Below are 24,277 nucleotides of genomic sequence, written 5' to 3'. Positions count from 1 at the left end.
CATGAGCCCAAACAAGACTCTAAAAGGATGAGTTTGCAACTACTTTACTTTTGAGAAAATTCAAAACATTTATTATTCAATAGAGCCCAATAGCAAAAACCAGCGTTTTGAATGAAGAATCACATTTCTTGGTAGAATCATGCAGGATTGAAATTTTTGATGGTTTTTTACTCCTCTCAACAGCCCAAACAAGTTTCTAAAAGGATGAATTTGCAACTACTTTACTTTTGGAGAAAATTCAAAACATTCATTATTCAATAGGGCCCAAAATTTCAAAAAACAGCGGTTTGAATGAACACACATTTCTTGGTAGAATCATGCAGGACTGAAATTTTTGATGTTTTTCTACTCCTCTCATGAGCCCAAACAAGTCTCTAAAAGGATGAGTTTGCAACTACTTTACTTTTGGAGAAAATTCAAAACATTCATTATTCAATAGAGCCCAATAGCAAAAACCAGCCTTTTGAATTAAGAATCACATTTCTTGGTAGAATCATGCAGGATTGAAATTTTTGATGGTTTTTTACTCCTCTCAACAGCCCAAACAAGTTTCTAAAAGGATGAGTTTGCAACTACTTTACTTTTGGAGAAAATTCAAAACATTCATTATTCAATAGGGCCCAAACTATCAAAAACCAGCGGTTTCAATGAACACACATTTCTTGGTAGAATCATGCAGGACTGAAATTTTTGATGTTTTTCTACTCCTCTCATGAGCCCAAACAAGTCTCTAAAAGCATGAGTTTGCAACTACTTTACTTTTGGAGAAAATTCAAAACATTCATTATTCAATAGAGCCCAATAGCAAAAATCAGGTTTTGAATGAAGAATCACATTTCTTGGTAGAATCATGCAGGATTGAAATTTTTGATGGGTTTTTACTCCTCTCAACAGCCCAAACAAGTTTCTAAAAGGATGAGTTTGCAACTACTTTACTTTTGGAGAAAATTCAAAACATTCATTATTCAATAGGGCCCAAAATATCAAAAACCAGCGGTTTGAATGAACACACATTTCTTGGTAGAATCGTGCAGGACTGAAATTTTTGATGTTTTTCTACTCCTCTCATGAGCCCAAACAAGTCTCTAAAAGGATGAGTTCGCAACTACTTTACTTTTGGAGAAAATTCAAAACATTCATTATTCAATAGAGCCCAATAGCAAAAAACCAGCCTTTTGAATGAAGAATCACATTTCTTGGTAGAATCATGCAGGATTGAAATTTTTGATGGTTTTTTACTCCTCTCAACAGCCCAAACAAGTTTCTAAAAGGATGAGTTTGCAACTACTTTACTTTTGGAGAAAATTCAAAACATTCATTATTCAATAGGGCCCAAACTATCAAAAACCAGCGGTTTCAATGAACACACATTTCTTGGTAGAATCATGCAGGACTGAAATTTTTGATGTTTTTCTACTCCTCTCATGAGCCCAAACAAGTCTCTAAAAGCATGAGTTTGCAACTACTTTACTTTTGGAGAAAATTCAAAACATTCATTATTCAATAGAGCCCAATAGCAAAAATCAGGTTTTGAATGAAGAATCACATTTCTTGGTAGAATCATGCAGGATTGAAATTTTTGATGGTTTTTTACTCCTCTCAACAGCCCAAACAAGATTCTAAAAGGATGAGTTTGCCACTACTTTACTTTTGGAGAAAATTCAAAACATTCATTATTCAATAGGGCCCAAAATATCAAAAACCAGCGGTTTGAATGAACACACATTTCTTGGTAGAATCATGCAGGACTGAAATTTTTGATGTTTTTCTACTCCTCTCATGAGCCCAAACAAGTATCTAAAAGGATGAGTTTGCAATTACTTTACTTTTGGAGAAAATTCAAAACATTCATTATTCAATAGAGCCCAATAGCAAAAACCAGGGTTTTGAATAAAGTATCACATTTCTTGGTAGAATCATGCAGGATTGAAATTTTTGATGGTTTTTTACTCCTCTCAAAAGCCCAAACAAGTTTCTAAAAGGATGAGTTTGCAACTACTTTACTTTTGGAGAAAATTCAAAACATTCATTATTCAATAGGGCCCAAACTATCAAAAACCTGCGGTTTCAATGAACACACATTTCTTGGTAGAATCATGCAGGACTGAAATTTTTGATGTTTTTCTACTCCTCTCATGAGCCCAAACAAGTCTCTAAAAGCATGAGTTTGCAACTACTTTACTTTTGGAGAAAATTCAAAACATTAATTATACAATAGAGACCAATAGCAAAAATCAGGTTTTGAATGAAGAATCACATTTCTTGGTAGAATCATGCAGGATTGAAATTTTTGATGGTTTTTTACTCCTCTCAACAGCCCAAACAAGTTTCTAAAAGGTTGAGTTTGCAACTTCTTTACTTTTGGAGAAAATTCAAAACATTCATTATTCAATAGGGCCCAAAATATCAAAAACCAGCGGTTTGAATGAACACACATTTCTTGGTAGAATCATGCAGGACTGAAATTTTTGATGTTTTTCTACTCCTCTCATGAGCCCAAACAAGTCTCTAAAAGCATGAGTTTGCAACTACTTTACTTTTGGAGAAAATTCAAAACATTCATTATTCAATAGAGCCCAATAGCAAAAATCAGGCTTTGAATGAAGAATCACATTTCTTGGTAGAATCATGCAGGATTGAAATTTTTGATGGTTTTTTACTCCTCTCAACAGCCCAAACAAGTTTCTAAAAGGATGAGTTTGCAACTACTTTACTTTTGGAGAAAATTCAAAACATTCATTATTCAATAGGGCCCAAACTATCAAAAACCAGCGGTTTGAATGAACACACATTTCTTGGTAGAATCATGCAGGACTGAAATTTTTGATGTTTTTCTACTCCTCTCATGAGCCCAAACAAGTCTCTAAAAGGATGAGTTTGCAACTGCTTTACTTTTGGAGAAAATTCAAAACATTCATTATTCAATAGAGCCCAATAGCAAAAACCAGCGTTTTGAATGAAGAATCACATTTCTTGGTAGAATCATGCAGGATTGAAATTTTTGATGGTTTTTTACTCCTCTCAACAGCCCAAACAAGTTTCTAAAAGGATGAGTTTGCAACTACTTTACTTTTGGAGAAATTCAAAACATTCATTATTCAATAGGGCCCAAAATATCAAAAACCAGCGGTTTGAATGAACACACATTTCTTGGTAGAATCGTGCAGGACTGAAATTTTTGATGTTTTTCTACTCCTCTCATGAGCCCAAACAAGTATCTAAAAGGATGAGTTTGCAACTACTTTACTTTTGGAGAAAATTCAAAACATTCATTATTCAATAGAGCCCAATAGCAAAAACCAGCGTTTTGAATAAAGTATCACATTTCTTGGTAGAATCATGCAGGATTGAAATTTTTGATGGTTTTTTACTCCTCTCAAAAGCCCAAACAAGTTTCTAAAAGGATGAGTTTGCAACTACTTTACTTTTGGAGAAAATTCAAAACATTCATTATTCAATAGGGCCCAAACTATCAAAAACCAGCGGTTTGAATGAACACACATTTCTTGGTAGAATCATGCAGGACTGAAATTTTTGATGTTTTTCTACTCCTCTCATGAGCCCAAACAAGTCTCTAAAAGGATGAGTTTGCAACTGCTTTACTTTTGGAGAAAATTCAAAACATTCATTATTCAATAGAGCCCAATAGCAAAAACCAGCCTTTTGAATGAAGAATCACATTTCTTGGTAGAATCATGCAGGATTGAAATTTTTGATGGTTTTTTACTCCTCTCAACAGCCCAAACAAGTTTCTAAAAGGATGAGTTTGCAACTACTTTACTTTTGGAGAAATTCAAAACATTCATTATTCAATAGAGCCCAATAGCAAATACCAGCGTTTTGAATGAAGAATCACATTTCTTGGTAGAATCATGCAGGATTGAAATTTTTGATGGTTTTTTACTCCTCTCAACAGCCCAAACAAGTTTCTAAAGGATGAGTTTGCAACTACTTTACTTTTGGAGAAAATTCAAAACATTCATTATTCAGTAGGGCCCAAAATGTCAAAAACCAGCGGTTTTGAATGAACACTCACATTTCTTGGTAGAATCGTGCAGGACTGAAATTTTTGATGTTTTTCTACTCCTCTCATGAGCCCAAACAAGACTCTAATAGGATGAGTTTGCAACTACTTTACTTTTGGAGAAAATTCAAAACATTTATTATTCAATAGAGCCCAATAGCAAAAACCAGCGTTTTGAATGAAGAATCACATTTCTTGGTAGAATCATGCAGGATTGAAATTTTTGATGGTTTTTTACTCCTCTCAACAGCCCAAACAAGTTTCTAAAAGGATGAGTTTGCAACTACTTTACTTTTGGAGAAAATTCAAAACATTCATTATTCAATAGGGCCCAAAATTTCAAAAAACAGCGGTTTGAATGAACACACATTTCTTGGTAGAATCATGCAGGACTGAAATTTTTGATGTTTTTCTACTCCTCTCATGAGCCCAAACAAGTCTCTAAAAGGATGAGTTTGCAACTACTTTACTTTTGGAGAAAATTCAAAACATTCATTATTCAATAGAGCCCAATAGCAAAAACCAGCCTTTTGAATGAAGAATCACATTTCTTGGTAGAATCATGCAGGATTGAAATTTTTGATGGTTTTTTACTCCTCTCAACAGCCCAAACAAGTTTCTAAAAGGATGAGTTTGCAACTACTTTACTTTTGGAGAAAATTCAAAACATTCATTATTCAATAGGGCCCAAACTATCAAAAACCAGCGGTTTCAATGAACACACATTTCTTGGTAGAATCATGCAGGACTGAAATTTTTGATGTTTTTCTACTCCTCTCATGAGCCCAAACAAGTCTCTAAAAGCATGAGTTTGCAACTACTTTACTTTTGGAGAAAATTCAAAACATTCATTATTCAATAGAGCCGAATAGCAAAAATCAGGTTTTGAATGAAGAATCACATTTCTTGGTAGAATCATGCAGGATTGAAATTTTTGATGGTTTTTTACTCCTCTCAAAAGCCCAAACAAGTTTCTAAAAGGATGAGTTTGCAACTACTTTACTTTTGGAGAAAATTCAAAACATTCATTATTCAATAGGGCCCAAACTATCAAAAACCAGCAGATTGAATGAACACTCAAATTTCTTGGTAGAATCGTGCAGGACTGAAATTTTTGATGTTTTTCTACTCCTCTCATGAGCCCAAACAAGACTCTAAAAGGATGAGTTTGCAACTACTTTACTTTTGGAGAAAATTCAAAACATTCATTATTCAATAGAGCCCAATAGCAAATACCAGCGTTTTGAATGAAGAATCACATTTCTTGGTAGAATCATGCAGGATTGAAATTTTTGATGGTTTTTTACTCCTCTCAACAGCCCAAACAAGTTTCTAAAAGGATGATTTTGCAACTACTTTACTTTTGGAGAAAAGTCAAAACATTCATTATTCAATAGGGCCCAAAATATCAAAAACCAGCGGTTTGAATGAACACTCACATTTCTTGGTAGAATCGTGCAGGACTGAAATTTTTGATGTTTTTCTACTCCTCTCATGAGCCCAAACAAGACTCTAAAAGGATGAGTTTGCAACTACTTTACTTTTGAGAAAATTCAAAACATTTATTATTCAATAGAGCCCAATAGCAAAAACCAGCGTTTTGAATGAAGAATCACATTTCTTGGTAGAATCATGCAGGATTGAAATTTTTGATGGTTTTTTACTCCTCTCAACAGCCCAAACAAGTTTCTAAAAGGATGAGTTTGCAACTACTTTACTTTTGGAGAAAATTCAAAACATTCATTATTCAATAGGGCCCAAAATTTCAAAAAACAGCGGTTTGAATGAACACACATTTCTTGGTAGAATCATGCAGGACTGAAATTTTTGATGTTTTTCTACTCCTCTCATGAGCCCAAACAAGTCTCTAAAAGGATGAGTTTGCAACTACTTTACTTTTGGAGAAAATTCAAAACATTCATTATTCAATAGAGCCCAATAGCAAAAACCAGCCTTTTGAATGAAGAATCACATTTCTTGGTAGAATCATGCAGGATTGAAATTTTTGATGGTTTTTTACTCCTCTCAACAGCCCAAACAAGTTTCTAAAAGGATGAGTTTGCAACTACTTTACTTTTGGAGAAAATTCAAAACATTCATTATTCAATAGGGCTCAAACTATCAAAAACCAGCAGTTTCAATGAACACACATTTCTTGGTAGAATCATGCAGGACTGAAATTTTTGATGTTTTTCTACTCCTCTCATGAGCCCAAACAAGTCTCTAAAAGCATGAGTTTGCAACTACTTTACTTTTGGAGAAAATTCAAAACATTCATTATTCAATAGAGCCCAATAGCAAAAATCAGGTTTTGAATGAAGAATCACAATTCTTGGTAGAATCATGCAGGATTGAAATTTTTGATGTTTTTTTACTCCTCTCAACAGCCCAAACAAGTTTCTAAAAGGATGAGTTTGCAACTACTTTACTTTTGGAGAAAATTCAAAACATTCATTATTCAATAGGGCCCAAAATATCAAAAACCAGCGGTTTGAATGAACACACATTTCTTGGTAGAATCATGCAGGACTGAAATTTTTGATGTTTTTCTACTCCTCTCATGAGCCCAAACAAGTCTCTAAAAGGATGAGTTTGCAACTACTTTACTTTTGGAGAAAATTCAAAACATTCATTATTCAATAGAGCCCAATAGCAAAAACCAGCCTTTTGAATGAAGAATCACATTTCTTGGTAGAATCATGCAGGATTGAAATTTTTGATGGTTTTTTACTCCTCTCAACAGCCCAAACAAGTTTCTAAAAGGATGAGTTTGCAACTACTTTACTTTTGGAGAAAATTCAAAACATTCATTATTCAATAGGGCCCAAACTATCAAAAACCAGTGGTTTCAATGAACACACATTTCTTGGTAGAATCATGCAGGACTGAAATTTTTGATGTTTTTCTACTCCTCTCATGAGCCCAAACAAGTCTCTAAAAGCATGAGTTTGCAACTACTTTACTTTTGGAGAAAATTCAAAACATTCATTATTCAATAGAGCCGAATAGCAAAAATCAGGTTTTGAATGAAGAATCACATTTCTTGGTAGAATCATGCAGGATTGAAATTTTTGATGGTTTTTTACTCCTCTCAAAAGCCCAAACAAGTTTCTAAAAGGATGAGTTTGCAACTACTTTACTTTTGGAGAAAATTCAAAACATTCATTATTCAATAGGGCCCAAACTATCAAAAACCAGCGGTTTGAATGAACACTCAAATTTCTTGGTAGAATCGTGCAGGACTGAAATTTTTGATGTTTTTCTACTCCTCTCATGAGCCCAAACAAGACTCTAAAAGGATGAGTTTGCAACTACTTTACTTTTGGAGAAAATTCAAAACATTCATTATTCAATAGAGCCCAATAGCAAATACCAGCGTTTTGAATGAAGAATCACATTTCTTGGTAGAATCATGCAGGATTGAAATTATTGATGGTTTTTTACTCCTCTCAACAGCCCAAACAAGTTTCTAAAAGGATGAGTTTGCAACTACTTTACTTTTGGAGAAAAGTCAAAACATTCATTATTCAGTAGGGCCCAAAATATCAAAAACCAGCGGTTTGAATGAACACTCACATTTCTTGGTAGAATCGTGCAGGACTGAAATTTTTGATGTTTTTCTACACCTCTCATGAGCCCAAACAAGACTCTAAAAGGATGAGTTTGCAACTACTTTACTTTTGAGAAAATTCAAAACATTTATTATTCAATAGAGCCCAATAGCAAAAACCAGCGTTTTGAATGAAGAATCACATTTCTTGGTAGAATCATGCAGGATTGAAATTTTTGATGGTTTTTTACTCCTCTCAACAGCCCAAACAAGTTTCTAAAAGGATGAGTTTGCAACTACTTTACTTTTGGAGAAAATTCAAAACATTCATTATTCAATAGGGCCCAAAATTTCAAAAAACAGCGGTTTGAATGAACACACATTTCTTGGTAGAATCATGCAGGACTGAAATTTTTGATGTTTTTCTACTCCTCTCATGAGCCCAAACAAGTCTCTAAAAGGATGAGTTTGCAACTACTTTACTTTTGGAGAAAATTCAAAACATTCATTATTCAATAGAGCCCAATAGCAAAAACCAGCGTTTTGAATAAAGTATCACATTTCTTGGTAGAATCATGCAGGATTGAAATTTTTGATGGTTTTTTACTCCTCTCAAAAGCCCAAACAAGTTTCTAAAAGGATGAGTTTGCAACTACTTTACTTTTGGAGAAAATTCAAAACATTCATTATTCAATAGAGCCCAATAGCAAAAATCAGGTTTTGAATGAAGAATCACATTTCTTGGTAGAATCATGCAGGATTGAAATTTTTGATGGGTTTTTACTCCTCTCAACAGCCCAAACAAGTTTCTAAAAGGATGAGTTTGCAACTACTTTACTTTTGGAGAAAATTCAAAACATTCATTATTCAATAGGGCCCAAAATATCAAAAACCAGCGGTTTGAATGAACACACATTTCTTGGTAGAATCGTGCAGGACTGAAATTTTTGATGTTTTTCTACTCCTCTCATGAGCCCAAACAAGTCTCTAAAAGGATGAGTTTGCAACTACTTTACTTTTGGAGAAAATTCAAAACATTCATTATTCAATAGAGCCCAATAGCAAAAATCAGATTTTGAATGAAGAATCACAATTCTTGGTAGAATCATGCAGGATTGAAATTTTTGATGGTTTTTTACTCCTCTCAACAGCCCAAACAAGTTTCTAAAAGGATGAGTTTGCAACTACTTTACTTTTGGAGAAAATTCAAAACATTCATTATTCAATAGGGCCCAAAATATCAAAAACCAGCGGTTTGAATGAACACACATTTCTTGGTAGAATCATGCAGGACTGAAATTTTTGATGTTTTTCTACTCCTCTCATGAGCCCAAACAAGTCTCTAAAAGGATGAGTTTGCAACTACTTTACTTTTGGAGAAAATTCAAAACATTCATTATTCAATAGAGCCCAATAGCAAAAACCAGCCTTTTGAATGAAGAATCACATTTCTTGGTAGAATCATGCAGGATTGAAATTTTTGATGGTTTTTTACTCCTCTCAACAGCCCAAACAAGTTTCTAAAAGGATGAGTTTGCAACTACTTTACTTTTGGAGAAAATTCAAAACATTCATTATTCAATAGGGCCCAAACTATCAAAAACCAGCGGTTTCAATGAACACACATTTCTTGGTAGAATCATGCAGGACTGAAATTTTTGATGTTTTTCTACTCCTCTCATGAGCCCAAACAAGTCTCTAAAAGCATGAGTTTGCAACTACTTTACTTTTGGAGAAAATTCAAAACATTCATTATTCAATAGAGCCGAATAGCAAAAATCAGGTTTTGAATGAAGAATCACATTTCTTGGTAGAATCATGCAGGATTGAAATTTTTGATGGTTTTTTACTCCTCTCAAAAGCCCAAACAAGTTTCTAAAAGGATGAGTTTGCAACTACTTTACTTTTGGAGAAAATTCAAAACATTCATTATTCAATAGGGCCCAAACTATCAAAAACCAGCGGTTTGAATGAACACTCAAATTTCTTGGTAGAATCGTGCAGGACTGAAATTTTTGATGTTTTTCTACTCCTCTCATGAGCCCAAACAAGACTCTAAAAGGATGAGTTTGCAACTACTTTACTTTTGGAGAAAATTCAAAACATTCATTATTCAATAGAGCCCAATAGCAAATACCAGCGTTTTGAATGAAGAATCACATTTCTTGGTAGAATCATGCAGGATTGAAATTTTTGATGGTTTTTTACTCCTCTCAACAGCCCAAACAAGTTTCTAAAAGGATGAGTTTGCAACTACTTTACTTTTGGAGAAAAGTCAAAACATTCATTATTCAATAGGGCCCAAAATATCAAAAACCAGCGGTTTGAATGAACACTCACATTTCTTGGTAGAATTGTGCAGAACTGAAATTTTTGATGTTTTTCTACTCCTCTCATGAGCCCAAACAAGACTCTAAAAGGATGAGTTTGCAACTACTTTACTTTTGAGAAAATTCAAAACATTTATTATTCAATAGAGCCCAATAGCAAAAACCAGCGTTTTGAATGAAGAATCACATTTCTTGGTAGAATCATGCAGGATTGAAATTTTTGATGGTTTTTTACTCCTCTCAACAGCCCAAACAAGTTTCTAAAAGGATGAATTTGCAACTACTTTACTTTTGGAGAAAATTCAAAACATTCATTATTCAATAGGGCCCAAAATTTCAAAAAACAGCGGTTTGAATGAACACACATTTCTTGGTAGAATCATGCAGGACTGAAATTTTTGATGTTTTTCTACTCCTCTCATGAGCCCAAACAAGTCTCTAAAAGGATGAGTTTGCAACTACTTTACTTTTGGAGAAAATTCAAAACATTCATTATTCAATAGAGCCCAATAGCAAAAACCAGCCTTTTGAATTAAGAATCACATTTCTTGGTAGAATCATGCAGGATTGAAATTTTTGATGGTTTTTTACTCCTCTCAACAGCCCAAACAAGTTTCTAAAAGGATGAGTTTGCAACTACTTTACTTTTGGAGAAAATTCAAAACATTCATTATTCAATAGGGCCCAAACTATCAAAAACCAGCGGTTTCAATGAACACACATTTCTTGGTAGAATCATGCAGGACTGAAATTTTTGATGTTTTTCTACTCCTCTCATGAGCCCAAACAAGTCTCTAAAAGCATGAGTTTGCAACTACTTTACTTTTGGAGAAAATTCAAAACATTCATTATTCAATAGAGCCCAATAGCAAAAATCAGGTTTTGAATGAAGAATCACATTTCTTGGTAGAATCATGCAGGATTGAAATTTTTGATGGGTTTTTACTCCTCTCAACAGCCCAAACAAGTCTCTAAAAGGATGAGTTTGCAACTACTTTACTTTTGGAGAAAATTCAAAACATTCATTATTCAATAGGGCCCAAAATATCAAAAACCAGCGGTTTGAATGAACACACATTTCTTGGTAGAATCGTGCAGGACTGAAATTTTTGATGTTTTTCTACTCCTCTCATGAGCCCAAACAAGTCTCTAAAAGGATGAGTTCGCAACTACTTTACTTTTGGAGAAAATTCAAAACATTCATTATTCAATAGAGCCCAATAGCAAAAAACCAGCCTTTTGAATGAAGAATCACATTTCTTGGTAGAATCATGCAGGATTGAAATTTTTGATGGTTTTTTACTCCTCTCAACAGCCCAAACAAGTTTCTAAAAGGATGAGTTTGCAACTACTTTACTTTTGGAGAAAATTCAAAACATTCATTATTCAATAGGGCCCAAACTATCAAAAACCAGCGGTTTCAATGAACACACATTTCTTGGTAGAATCATGCAGGACTGAAATTTTTGATGTTTTTCTACTCCTCTCATGAGCCCAAACAAGTCTCTAAAAGCATGAGTTTGCAACTACTTTACTTTTGGAGAAAATTCAAAACATTCATTATTCAATAGAGCCCAATAGCAAAAATCAGGTTTTGAATGAAGAATCACATTTCTTGGTAGAATCATGCAGGATTGAAATTTTTGATGGTTTTTTACTCCTCTCAACAGCCCAAACAAGATTCTAAAAGGATGAGTTTGCCACTACTTTACTTTTGGAGAAAATTCAAAACATTCATTATTCAATAGGGCCCAAAATATCAAAAACCAGCGGTTTGAATGAACACACATTTCTTGGTAGAATCATGCAGGACTGAAATTTTTGATGTTTTTCTACTCCTCTCATGAGCCCAAACAAGTATCTAAAAGGATGAGTTTGCAATTACTTTACTTTTGGAGAAAATTCAAAACATTCATTATTCAATAGAGCCCAATAGCAAAAACCAGGGTTTTGAATAAAGTATCACATTTCTTGGTAGAATCATGCAGGATTGAAATTTTTGATGGTTTTTTACTCCTCTCAAAAGCCCAAACAAGTTTCTAAAAGGATGAGTTTGCAACTACTTTACTTTTGGAGAAAATTCAAAACATTCATTATTCAATAGGGCCCAAACTATCAAAAACCAGCGGTTTCAATGAACACACATTTCTTGGTAGAATCATGCAGGACTGAAATTTTTGATGTTTTTCTACTCCTCTCATGAGCCCAAACAAGTCTCTAAAAGCATGAGTTTGCAACTACTTTACTTTTGGAGAAAATTCAAAACATTAATTATACAATAGAGACCAATAGCAAAAATCAGGTTTTGAATGAAGAATCACATTTCTTGGTAGAATCATGCAGGATTGAAATTTTTGATGGTTTTTTACTCCTCTCAACAGCCCAAACAAGTTTCTAAAAGGTTGAGTTTGCAACTTCTTTACTTTTGGAGAAAATTCAAAACATTCATTATTCAATAGGGCCCAAAATATCAAAAACCAGCGGTTTGAATGAACACACATTTCTTGGTAGAATCATGCAGGACTGAAATTTTTGATGTTTTTCTACTCCTCTCATGAGCCCAAACAAGTCTCTAAAAGCATGAGTTTGCAACTACTTTACTTTTGGAGAAAATTCAAAACATTCATTATTCAATAGAGCCCAATAGCAAAAATCAGGCTTTGAATGAAGAATCACATTTCTTGGTAGAATCATGCAGGATTGAAATTTTTGATGGTTTTTTACTCCTCTCAACAGCCCAAACAAGTTTCTAAAAGGATGAGTTTGCAACTACTTTACTTTTGGAGAAAATTCAAAACATTCATTATTCAATAGGGCCCAAACTATCAAAAACCAGCGGTTTGAATGAACACACATTTCTTGGTAGAATCATGCAGGACTGAAATTTTTGATGTTTTTCTACTCCTCTCATGAGCCCAAACAAGTCTCTAAAAGGATGAGTTTGCAACTGCTTTACTTTTGGAGAAAATTCAAAACATTCATTATTCAATAGAGCCCAATAGCAAAAACCAGCGTTTTGAATGAAGAATCACATTTCTTGGTAGAATCATGCAGGATTGAAATTTTTGATGGTTTTTTACTCCTCTCAACAGCCCAAACAAGTTTCTAAAAGGATGAGTTTGCAACTACTTTACTTTTGGAGAAATTCAAAACATTCATTATTCAATAGGGCCCAAAATATCAAAAACCAGCGGTTTGAATGAACACACATTTCTTGGTAGAATCGTGCAGGACTGAAATTTTTGATGTTTTTCTACTCCTCTCATGAGCCCAAACAAGTATCTAAAAGGATGAGTTTGCAACTACTTTACTTTTGGAGAAAATTCAAAACATTCATTATTCAATAGAGCCCAATAGCAAAAACCAGCGTTTTGAATAAAGTATCACATTTCTTGGTAGAATCATGCAGGATTGAAATTTTTGATGGTTTTTTACTCCTCTCAAAAGCCCAAACAAGTTTCTAAAAGGATGAGTTTGCAACTACTTTACTTTTGGAGAAAATTCAAAACATTCATTATTCAATAGGGCCCAAACTATCAAAAACCAGCGGTTTGAATGAACACACATTTCTTGGTAGAATCATGCAGGACTGAAATTTTTGATGTTTTTCTACTCCTCTCATGAGCCCAAACAAGTCTCTAAAAGGATGAGTTTGCAACTGCTTTACTTTTGGAGAAAATTCAAAACATTCATTATTCAATAGAGCCCAATAGCAAAAACCAGCCTTTTGAATGAAGAATCACATTTCTTGGTAGAATCATGCAGGATTGAAATTTTTGATGGTTTTTTACTCCTCTCAACAGCCCAAACAAGTTTCTAAAAGGATGAGTTTGCAACTACTTTACTTTTGGAGAAATTCAAAACATTCATTATTCAATAGAGCCCAATAGCAAATACCAGCGTTTTGAATGAAGAATCACATTTCTTGGTAGAATCATGCAGGATTGAAATTTTTGATGGTTTTTTACTCCTCTCAACAGCCCAAACAAGTTTCTAAAGGATGAGTTTGCAACTACTTTACTTTTGGAGAAAATTCAAAACATTCATTATTCAGTAGGGCCCAAAATGTCAAAAACCAGCGGTTTTGAATGAACACTCACATTTCTTGGTAGAATCGTGCAGGACTGAAATTTTTGATGTTTTTCTACTCCTCTCATGAGCCCAAACAAGACTCTAATAGGATGAGTTTGCAACTACTTTACTTTTGGAGAAAATTCAAAACATTTATTATTCAATAGAGCCCAATAGCAAAAACCAGCGTTTTGAATGAAGAATCACATTTCTTGGTAGAATCATGCAGGATTGAAATTTTTGATGGTTTTTTACTCCTCTCAACAGCCCAAACAAGTTTCTAAAAGGATGAGTTTGCAACTACTTTACTTTTGGAGAAAATTCAAAACATTCATTATTCAATAGGGCCCAAAATTTCAAAAAACAGCGGTTTGAATGAACACACATTTCTTGGTAGAATCATGCAGGACTGAAATTTTTGATGTTTTTCTACTCCTCTCATGAGCCCAAACAAGTCTCTAAAAGGATGAGTTTGCAACTACTTTACTTTTGGAGAAAATTCAAAACATTCATTATTCAATAGAGCCCAATAGCAAAAACCAGCCTTTTGAATGAAGAATCACATTTCTTGGTAGAATCATGCAGGATTGAAATTTTTGATGGTTTTTTACTCCTCTCAACAGCCCAAACAAGTTTCTAAAAGGATGAGTTTGCAACTACTTTACTTTTGGAGAAAATTCAAAACATTCATTATTCAATAGGGCCCAAACTATCAAAAACCAGCGGTTTCAATGAACACACATTTCTTGGTAGAATCATGCAGGACTGAAATTTTTGATGTTTTTCTACTCCTCTCATGAGCCCAAACAAGTCTCTAAAAGCATGAGTTTGCAACTACTTTACTTTTGGAGAAAATTCAAAACATTCATTATTCAATAGAGCCGAATAGCAAAAATCAGGTTTTGAATGAAGAATCACATTTCTTGGTAGAATCATGCAGGATTGAAATTTTTGATGGTTTTTTACTCCTCTCAAAAGCCCAAACAAGTTTCTAAAAGGATGAGTTTGCAACTACTTTACTTTTGGAGAAAATTCAAAACATTCATTATTCAATAGGGCCCAAACTATCAAAAACCAGCAGATTGAATGAACACTCAAATTTCTTGGTAGAATCGTGCAGGACTGAAATTTTTGATGTTTTTCTACTCCTCTCATGAGCCCAAACAAGACTCTAAAAGGATGAGTTTGCAACTACTTTACTTTTGGAGAAAATTCAAAACATTCATTATTCAATAGAGCCCAATAGCAAATACCAGCGTTTTGAATGAAGAATCACATTTCTTGGTAGAATCATGCAGGATTGAAATTTTTGATGGTTTTTTACTCCTCTCAACAGCCCAAACAAGTTTCTAAAAGGATGATTTTGCAACTACTTTACTTTTGGAGAAAAGTCAAAACATTCATTATTCAATAGGGCCCAAAATATCAAAAACCAGCGGTTTGAATGAACACTCACATTTCTTGGTAGAATCGTGCAGGACTGAAATTTTTGATGTTTTTCTACTCCTCTCATGAGCCCAAACAAGACTCTAAAAGGATGAGTTTGCAACTACTTTACTTTTGAGAAAATTCAAAACATTTATTATTCAATAGAGCCCAATAGCAAAAACCAGCGTTTTGAATGAAGAATCACATTTCTTGGTAGAATCATGCAGGATTGAAATTTTTGATGGTTTTTTACTCCTCTCAACAGCCCAAACAAGTTTCTAAAAGGATGAGTTTGCAACTACTTTACTTTTGGAGAAAATTCAAAACATTCATTATTCAATAGGGCCCAAAATTTCAAAAAACAGCGGTTTGAATGAACACACATTTCTTGGTAGAATCATGCAGGACTGAAATTTTTGATGTTTTTCTACTCCTCTCATGAGCCCAAACAAGTCTCTAAAAGGATGAGTTTGCAACTACTTTACTTTTGGAGAAAATTCAAAACATTCATTATTCAATAGAGCCCAATAGCAAAAACCAGCCTTTTGAATGAAGAATCACATTTCTTGGTAGAATCATGCAGGATTGAAATTTTTGATGGTTTTTTACTCCTCTCAACAGCCCAAACAAGTTTCTAAAAGGATGAGTTTGCAACTACTTTACTTTTGGAGAAAATTCAAAACATTCATTATTCAATAGGGCTCAAACTATCAAAAACCAGCAGTTTCAATGAACACACATTTCTTGGTAGAATCATGCAGGACTGAAATTTTTGATGTTTTTCTACTCCTCTCATGAGCCCAAACAAGTCTCTAAAAGCATGAGTTTGCAACTACTTTACTTTTGGAGAAAATTCAAAACATTCATTATTCAATAGAGCCCAATAGCAAAAATCAGGTTTTGAATGAAGAATCACAATTCTTGGTAGAATCATGCAGGATTGAAATTTTTGATGTTTTTTTACTCCTCTCAACAGCCCAAACAAGTTTCTAAAAGGATGAGTTTGCAACTACTTTACTTTTGGAGAAAATTCAAAACATTCATTATTCAATAGGGCCCAAAATATCAAAAACCAGCGGTTTGAATGAACACACATTTCTTGGTAGAATCATGCAGGACTGAAATTTTTGATGTTTTTCTACTCCTCTCATGAGCCCAAACAAGTCTCTAAAAGGATGAGTTTGCAACTACTTTACTTTTGGAGAAAATTCAAAACATTCATTATTCAATAGAGCCCAATAGCAAAAACCAGCCTTTTGAATGAAGAATCACATTTCTTGGTAGAATCATGCAGGATTGAAATTTTTGATGGTTTTTTACTCCTCTCAACAGCCCAAACAAGTTTCTAAAAGGATGAGTTTGCAACTACTTTACTTTTGGAGAAAATTCAAAACATTCATTATTCAATAGGGCCCAAACTATCAAAAACCAGTGGTTTCAATGAACACACATTTCTTGGTAGAATCATGCAGGACTGAAATTTTTGATGTTTTTCTACTCCTCTCATGAGCCCAAACAAGTCTCTAAAAGCATGAGTTTGCAACTACTTTACTTTTGGAGAAAATTCAAAACATTCATTATTCAATAGAGCCGAATAGCAAAAATCAGGTTTTGAATGAAGAATCACATTTCTTGGTAGAATCATGCAGGATTGAAATTTTTGATGGTTTTTTACTCCTCTCAAAAGCCCAAACAAGTTTCTAAAAGGATGAGTTTGCAACTACTTTACTTTTGGAGAAAATTCAAAACATTCATTATTCAATAGGGCCCAAACTATCAAAAACCAGCGGTTTGAATGAACACTCAAATTTCTTGGTAGAATCGTGCAGGACTGAAATTTTTGATGTTTTTCTACTCCTCTCATGAGCCCAAACAAGACTCTAAAAGGATGAGTTTGCAACTACTTTACTTTTGGAGAAAATTCAAAACATTCATTATTCAATAGAGCCCAATAGCAAATACCAGCGTTTTGAATGAAGAATCACATTTCTTGGTAGAATCATGCAGGATTGAAATTATTGATGGTTTTTTACTCCTCTCAACAGCCCAAACAAGTTTCTAAAAGGATGAGTTTGCAACTACTTTACTTTTGGAGAAAAGTCAAAACATTCATTATTCAGTAGGGCCCAAAATATCAAAAACCAGCGGTTTGAATGAACACTCACATTTCTTGGTAGAATCGTGCAGGACTGAAATTTTTGATGTTTTTCTACACCTCTCATGAGCCCAAACAAGACTCTAAAAGGATGAGTTTGCAACTACTTTACTTTTGAGAAAATTCAAAACATTTATTATTCAATAGAGCCCAATAGCAAAAACCAGCGTTTTGAATGAAGAATCACATTTCTTGGTAGAATCATGCAGGATTGAAATTTTTGATGGTTTTTTACTCCTCTCAACAGCCCAAACAAGTTTCTAAAAGGATGAGTTTGCAACTACTTTACTTTTGGAGAAAATTCAAAACATTCATTATTCAATAGGGCCCAAAATTTCAAAAAACAGCGGTTTGAATGAACACACATTTCTTGGTAGAATCATGCAGGACTGAAATTTTTGATGTTTTTCTACTCCTCTCATGAGCCCAAACAAGTCTCTAAAAGGATGAGTTTGCAACTACTTTACTTTTGGAGAAAATTCAAAACATTCATTATTCAATAGAGCCCAATAGCAAAAACCAGCGTTTTGAATAAAGTATCACATTTCTTGGTAGAATCATGCAGGATTGAAATTTTTGATGGTTTTTTACTCCTCTCAAAAGCCCAAACAAGTTTCTAAAAGGATGAGTTTGCAACTACTTTACTTTTGGAGAAAATTCAAAACATTCATTATTCAATAGGGCCCAAACTATCAAAAACCAACGGTTTCAATGAACACACATTTCTTGGTAGAATCATGCAGGACTGAAATTTTTGATGTTTTTCTACTCCTCTCATGAGCCCAAACAAGTCTCTAAAAGCATGAGTTTGCAACTACTTTACTTTTGGAGAAAATTCAAAACATTCATTATTCAATAGAGCCCAATAGCAAAAATCAGGTTTTGAATGAAGAATCACAATTCTTGGTAGAATCATGCAGGATTGAAATTTTTGATGTTTTTTTACTCCTCTCAACAGCCCAAACAAGTTTCTAAAAGGATGAGTTTGCAACTACTTTACTTTTGGAGAAAATTCAAAACATTCATTATTCAATAGGGCCCAAAATATCAAAAACCAGCGGTTTGAATGAACACACATTTCTTGGTAGAATCATGCAGGACTGAAATTTTTGATGTTTCTCTACTCCTCTCATGAGCCCAAACAAGTCTCTAAAAGGATGAGTTTGCAACTACTTTACTTTTGGAGAAAATTCAAAACATTCATTATTCAATAGAGCCCAATAGCAAAAACCAGCCTTTTGAATGAAGAATCACATTTCTTGGTAGAATCATGCAGGATTGAAATTTTTGATGGTTTTTTACTCCTCTCAACAGCCCAAACAAGTTTCTAAAAGGATGATTTTGCAACTACTTTACTTTTGGAGAAAAGTCAAAACATTCATTATTCAATAGGGCCCAAAATATCAAAAACCAGCGGTTTGAATGAACACTCACATTTCTTGGTAGAATCGTGCAGGACTGAAATTTTTGATGTTTTTCTACTCCTCTCATGAGCCCAAACAAGACTCTAAAAGGATGAGTTTGCAACTACTTTACTTTTGAGAAAATTCAAAACATTTATTATTCAATAGAGCCCAATAGCAAAAACCAGCGTTTTGAATGAAGAATCACATTTCTTGGTAGAATCATGCAGGATTGAAATTTTTGATGGTTTTTTACTCCTCTCAACAGCCCAAACAAGTTTCTAAAAGGATGAGTTTGCAACTACTTTACTTTTGGAGAAAATTCAAAACATTCATTATTCAATAGGGCCCAAAATTTCAAAAAACAGCGGTTTGAATGAACACACATTTCTTGGTAGAATCATGCAGGACTGAAATTTTTGATGTTTTTCTACTCCTCTCATGAGCCCAAACAAGTCTCTAAAAGGATGAGTTTGCAACTACTTTACTTTTGGAGAAAATTCAAAACATTCATTATTCAATAGAGCCCAATAGCAAAAACCAGCCTTTTGAATGAAGAATCACATTTCTTGGTAGAATCATGCAGGATTGAAATTTTTGATGGTTTTTTACTCCTCTCAACAGCCCAAACAAGTTTCTAAAAGGATGAGTTTGCAACTACTTTACTTTTGGAGAAAATTCAAAACATTCATTATTCAATAGGGCTCAAACTATCAAAAACCAGCGGTTTCAATGAACACACATTTCTTGGTAGAATCATGCAGGACTGAAATTTTTGATGTTTTTCTACTCCTCTCATGAGCCCAAACAAGTCTCTAAAAGCATGAGTTTGCAACTACTTTACTTTTGGAGAAAATTCAAAACATTCATTATTCAATAGAGCCCAATAGCAAAAATCAGGTTTTGAATGAAGAATCACAATTCTTGGTAGAATCATGCAGGATTGAAATTTTTGATGTTTTTTTACTCCTCTCAACAGCCCAAACAAGTTTCTAAAAGGATGAGTTTGCAACTACTTTACTTTTGGAGAAAATTCAAAACATTCATTATTCAATAGGGCCCAAAATATCAAAAACCAGCGGTTTGAATGAACACACATTTCTTGGTAGAATCATGCAGGACTGAAATTTTTGATGTTTTTCTACTCCTCTCATGAGCCCAAACAAGTCTCTAAAAGGATGAGTTTGCAACTACTTTACTTTTGGAGAAAATTCAAAACATTCATTATTCAATAGAGCCCAATAGCAAAAACCAGCCTTTTGAATGAAGAATCACATTTCTTGGTAGAATCATGCAGGATTGAAATTTTTGATGGTTTTTTACTCCTCTCAACAGCCCAAACAAGTTTCTAAAAGGATGAGTTTGCAACTACTTTACTTTTGGAGAAAATTCAAAACATTCATTATTCAATAGGGCCCAAACTATCAAAAACCAGTGGTTTCAATGAACACACATTTCTTGGTAGAATCATGCAGGACTGAAATTTTTGATGTTTTTCTACTCCTCTCATGAGCCCAAACAAGTCTCTAAAAGCATGAGTTTGCAACTACTTTACTTTTGGAGAAAATTCAAAACATTCATTATTCAATAGAGCCGAATAGCAAAAATCAGGTTTTGAATGAAGAATCACATTTCTTGGTAGAATCATGCAGGATTGAAATTTTTGATGGTTTTTTACTCCTCTCAAAAGCCCAAACAAGTTTCTAAAAGGATGAGTTTGCAACTACTTTACTTTTGGAGAAAATTCAAAACATTCATTATTCAATAGGGCCCAAACTATCAAAAACCAGCGGTTTGAATGAACACTCAAATTTCTTGGTAGAATCGTGCAGGACTGAAATTTTTGATGTTTTTCTACTCCTCTCATGAGCCCAAACAAGACTCTAAAAGGATGAGTTTGCAACTACTTTACTTTTGGAGAAAATTCAAAACATTCATTATTCAATAGAGCCCAATAGCAAATACCAGCGTTTTGAATGAAGAATCACATTTCTTGGTAGAATCATGCAGGATTGAAATTATTGATGGTTTTTTACTCCTCTCAACAGCCCAAACAAGTTTCTAAAAGGATGAGTTTGCAACTACTTTACTTTTGGAGAAAAGTCAAAACATTCATTATTCAGTAGGGCCCAAAATATCAAAAACCAGCGGTTTGAATGAACACTCACATTTCTTGGTAGAATCGTGCAGGACTGAAATTTTTGATGTTTTTCTACACCTCTCATGAGCCCAAACAAGACTCTAAAAGGATGAGTTTGCAACTACTTTACTTTTGAGAAAATTCAAAACATTTATTATTCAATAGAGCCCAATAGCAAAAACCAGCGTTTTGAATGAAGAATCACATTTCTTGGTAGAATCATGCAGGATTGAAATTTTTGATGGTTTTTTACTCCTCTCAACAGCCCAAACAAGTTTCTAAAAGGATGAGTTTGCAACTACTTTACTTTTGGAGAAAATTCAAAACATTCATTATTCAATAGGGCCCAAAATTTCAAAAAACAGCGGTTTGAATGAACACACATTTCTTGGTAGAATCATGCAGGACTGAAATTTTTGATGTTTTTCTACTCCTCTCATGAGCCCAAACAAGTCTCTAAAAGGATGAGTTTGCAACTACTTTACTTTTGGAGAAAATTCAAAACATTCATTATTCAATAGAGCCCAATAGCAAAAACCAGCGTTTTGAATAAAGTATCACATTTCTTGGTAGAATCATGCAGGATTGAAATTTTTGATGGTTTTTTACTCCTCTCAAAAGCCCAAACAAGTTTCTAAAAGGATGAGTTTGCAACTACTTTACTTTTGGAGAAAATTCAAAACATTCATTATTCAATAGGGCCCAAACTATCAAAAACCAGCGGTTTCAATGAACACACATTTCTTGGTAGAATCATGCAGGACTGAAATTTTTGATGTTTTTCTACTCCTCTCATGAGCCCAAACAAGTCTCTAAAAGCATGAGTTTGCAACTACTTTACTTTTGGAGAAAATTCAAAACATTCATTATTCAATAGAGCCCAATAGCAAAAATCAGGTTTTGAATGAAGAATCACAATTCTTGGTAGAATCATGCAGGATTGAAATTTTTGATGTTTTTTTACTCCTCTCAACAGCCCAAACAAGTTTCTAAAAGGATGAGTTTGCAACTACTTTACTTTTGGAGAAAATTCAAAACATTCATTATTCAATAGGGCCCAAAATATCAAAAACCAGCGGTTTGAATGAACACACATTTCTTGGTAGAATCATGCAGGACTGAAATTTTTGATGTTTTTCTACTCCTCTCATGAGCCCAAACAAGTCTCTAAAAGGATGAGTTTGCAACTACTTTACTTTTGGAGAAAATTCAAAACATTCATTATTCAATAGAGCCCAATAGCAAAAACCAGCCTTTTGAATGAAGAATCACATTTCTTGGTAGAATCATGCAGGATTGAAATTTTTGATGGTTTTTTACTCCTCTCAACAGCCCAAACAAGTTTCTAAAAGGATGAGTTTGCAACTACTTTACTTTTGGAGAAAATTCAAAACATTCATTATTCAATAGGGCCCAAACTATCAAAAACCAGTGGTTTCAATGAACACACATTTCTTGGTAGAATCATGCAGGACTGAAATTTTTGATGTTTTTCTACTCCTCTCATGAGCCCAAACAAGTCTCTAAAAGCATGAGTTTGCAACTACTTTACTTTTGGAGAAAATTCAAAACATTCATTATTCAATAGAGCCGAATAGCAAAAATCAGGTTTTGAATGAAGAATCACATTTCTTGGTAGAATCATGCAGGATTGAAATTTTTGATGGTTTTTTACTCCTCTCAAAAGCCCAAACAAGTTTCTAAAAGGATGAGTTTGCAACTACTTTACTTTTGGAGAAAATTCAAAACATTCATTATTCAATAGGGCCCAAACTATCAAAAACCAGCGGTTTGAATGAACACTCAAATTTCTTGGTAGAATCGTGCAGGACTGAAATTTTTGATGTTTTTCTACTCCTCTCATGAGCCCAAACAAGACTCTAAAAGGATGAGTTTGCAACTACTTTACTTTTGGAGAAAATTCAAAACATTCATTATTCAATAGAGCCCAATAGCAAATACCAGCGTTTTGAATGAAGAATCACATTTCTTGGTAGAATCATGCAGGATTGAAATTATTGATGGTTTTTTACTCCTCTCAACAGCCCAAACAAGTTTCTAAAAGGATGAGTTTGCAACTACTTTACTTTTGGAGAAAAGTCAAAACATTCATTATTCAGTAGGGCCCAAAATATCAAAAACCAGCGGTTTGAATGAACACTCACATTTCTTGGTAGAATCGTGCAGGACTGAAATTTTTGATGTTTTTCTACACCTCTCATGAGCCCAAACAAGACTCTAAAAGGATGAGTTTGCAACTACTTTACTTTTGAGAAAATTCAAAACATTTATTATTCAATAGAGCCCAATAGCAAAAACCAGCGTTTTGAATGAAGAATCACATTTCTTGGTAGAATCATGCAGGATTGAAATTTTTGATGGTTTTTTACTCCTCTCAACAGCCCAAACAAGTTTCTAAAAGGATGAGTTTGCAACTACTTTACTTTTGGAGAAAATTCAAAACATTCATTATTCAATAGGGCCCAAAATTTCAAAAAACAGCGGTTTGAATGAACACACATTTCTTGGTAGAATCATGCAGGACTGAAATTTTTGATGTTTTTCTACTCCTCTCATGAGCCCAAACAAGTCTCTAAAAGGATGAGTTTGCAACTACTTTACTTTTGGAGAAAATTCAAAACATTCATTATTCAATAGAGCCCAATAGCAAAAACCAGCGTTTTGAATAAAGTATCACATTTCTTGGTAGAATCATGCAGGATTGAAATTTTTGATGGTTTTTTACTCCTCTCAAAAGCCCAAACAAGTTTCTAAAAGGATGAGTTTGCAACTACTTTACTTTTGGAGAAAATTCAAAACATTCATTATTCAATAGGGCCCAAACTATCAAAAACCAGCGGTTTCAATGAACACACATTTCTTGGTAGAATCATGCAGGACTGAAATTTTTGATGTTTTTCTACTCCTCTCATGAGCCCAAACAAGTCTCTAAAAGCATGAGTTTGCAACTACTTTACTTTTGGAGAAAATTCAAAACATTCATTATTCAATAGAGCCCAATAGCAAAAATCAGGTTTTGAATGAAGAATCACAATTCTTGGTAGAATCATGCAGGATTGAAATTTTTGATGTTTTTTTACTCCTCTCAACAGCCCAAACAAGTTTCTAAAAGGATGAGTTTGCAACTACTTTACTTTTGGAGAAAATTCAAAACA

The sequence above is a fragment of the Dendrobates tinctorius genome, unplaced genomic scaffold (genome assembly GCF_039654945.1).
Source record: "Dendrobates tinctorius isolate UK_male_01 unplaced genomic scaffold, ASM3965494v1 ptg000045l, whole genome shotgun sequence".
Classification (NCBI taxonomy): Eukaryota; Metazoa; Chordata; class Amphibia; order Anura; family Dendrobatidae; genus Dendrobates; species Dendrobates tinctorius.
Note: the sequence above shows the minus strand (reverse complement) of the source record.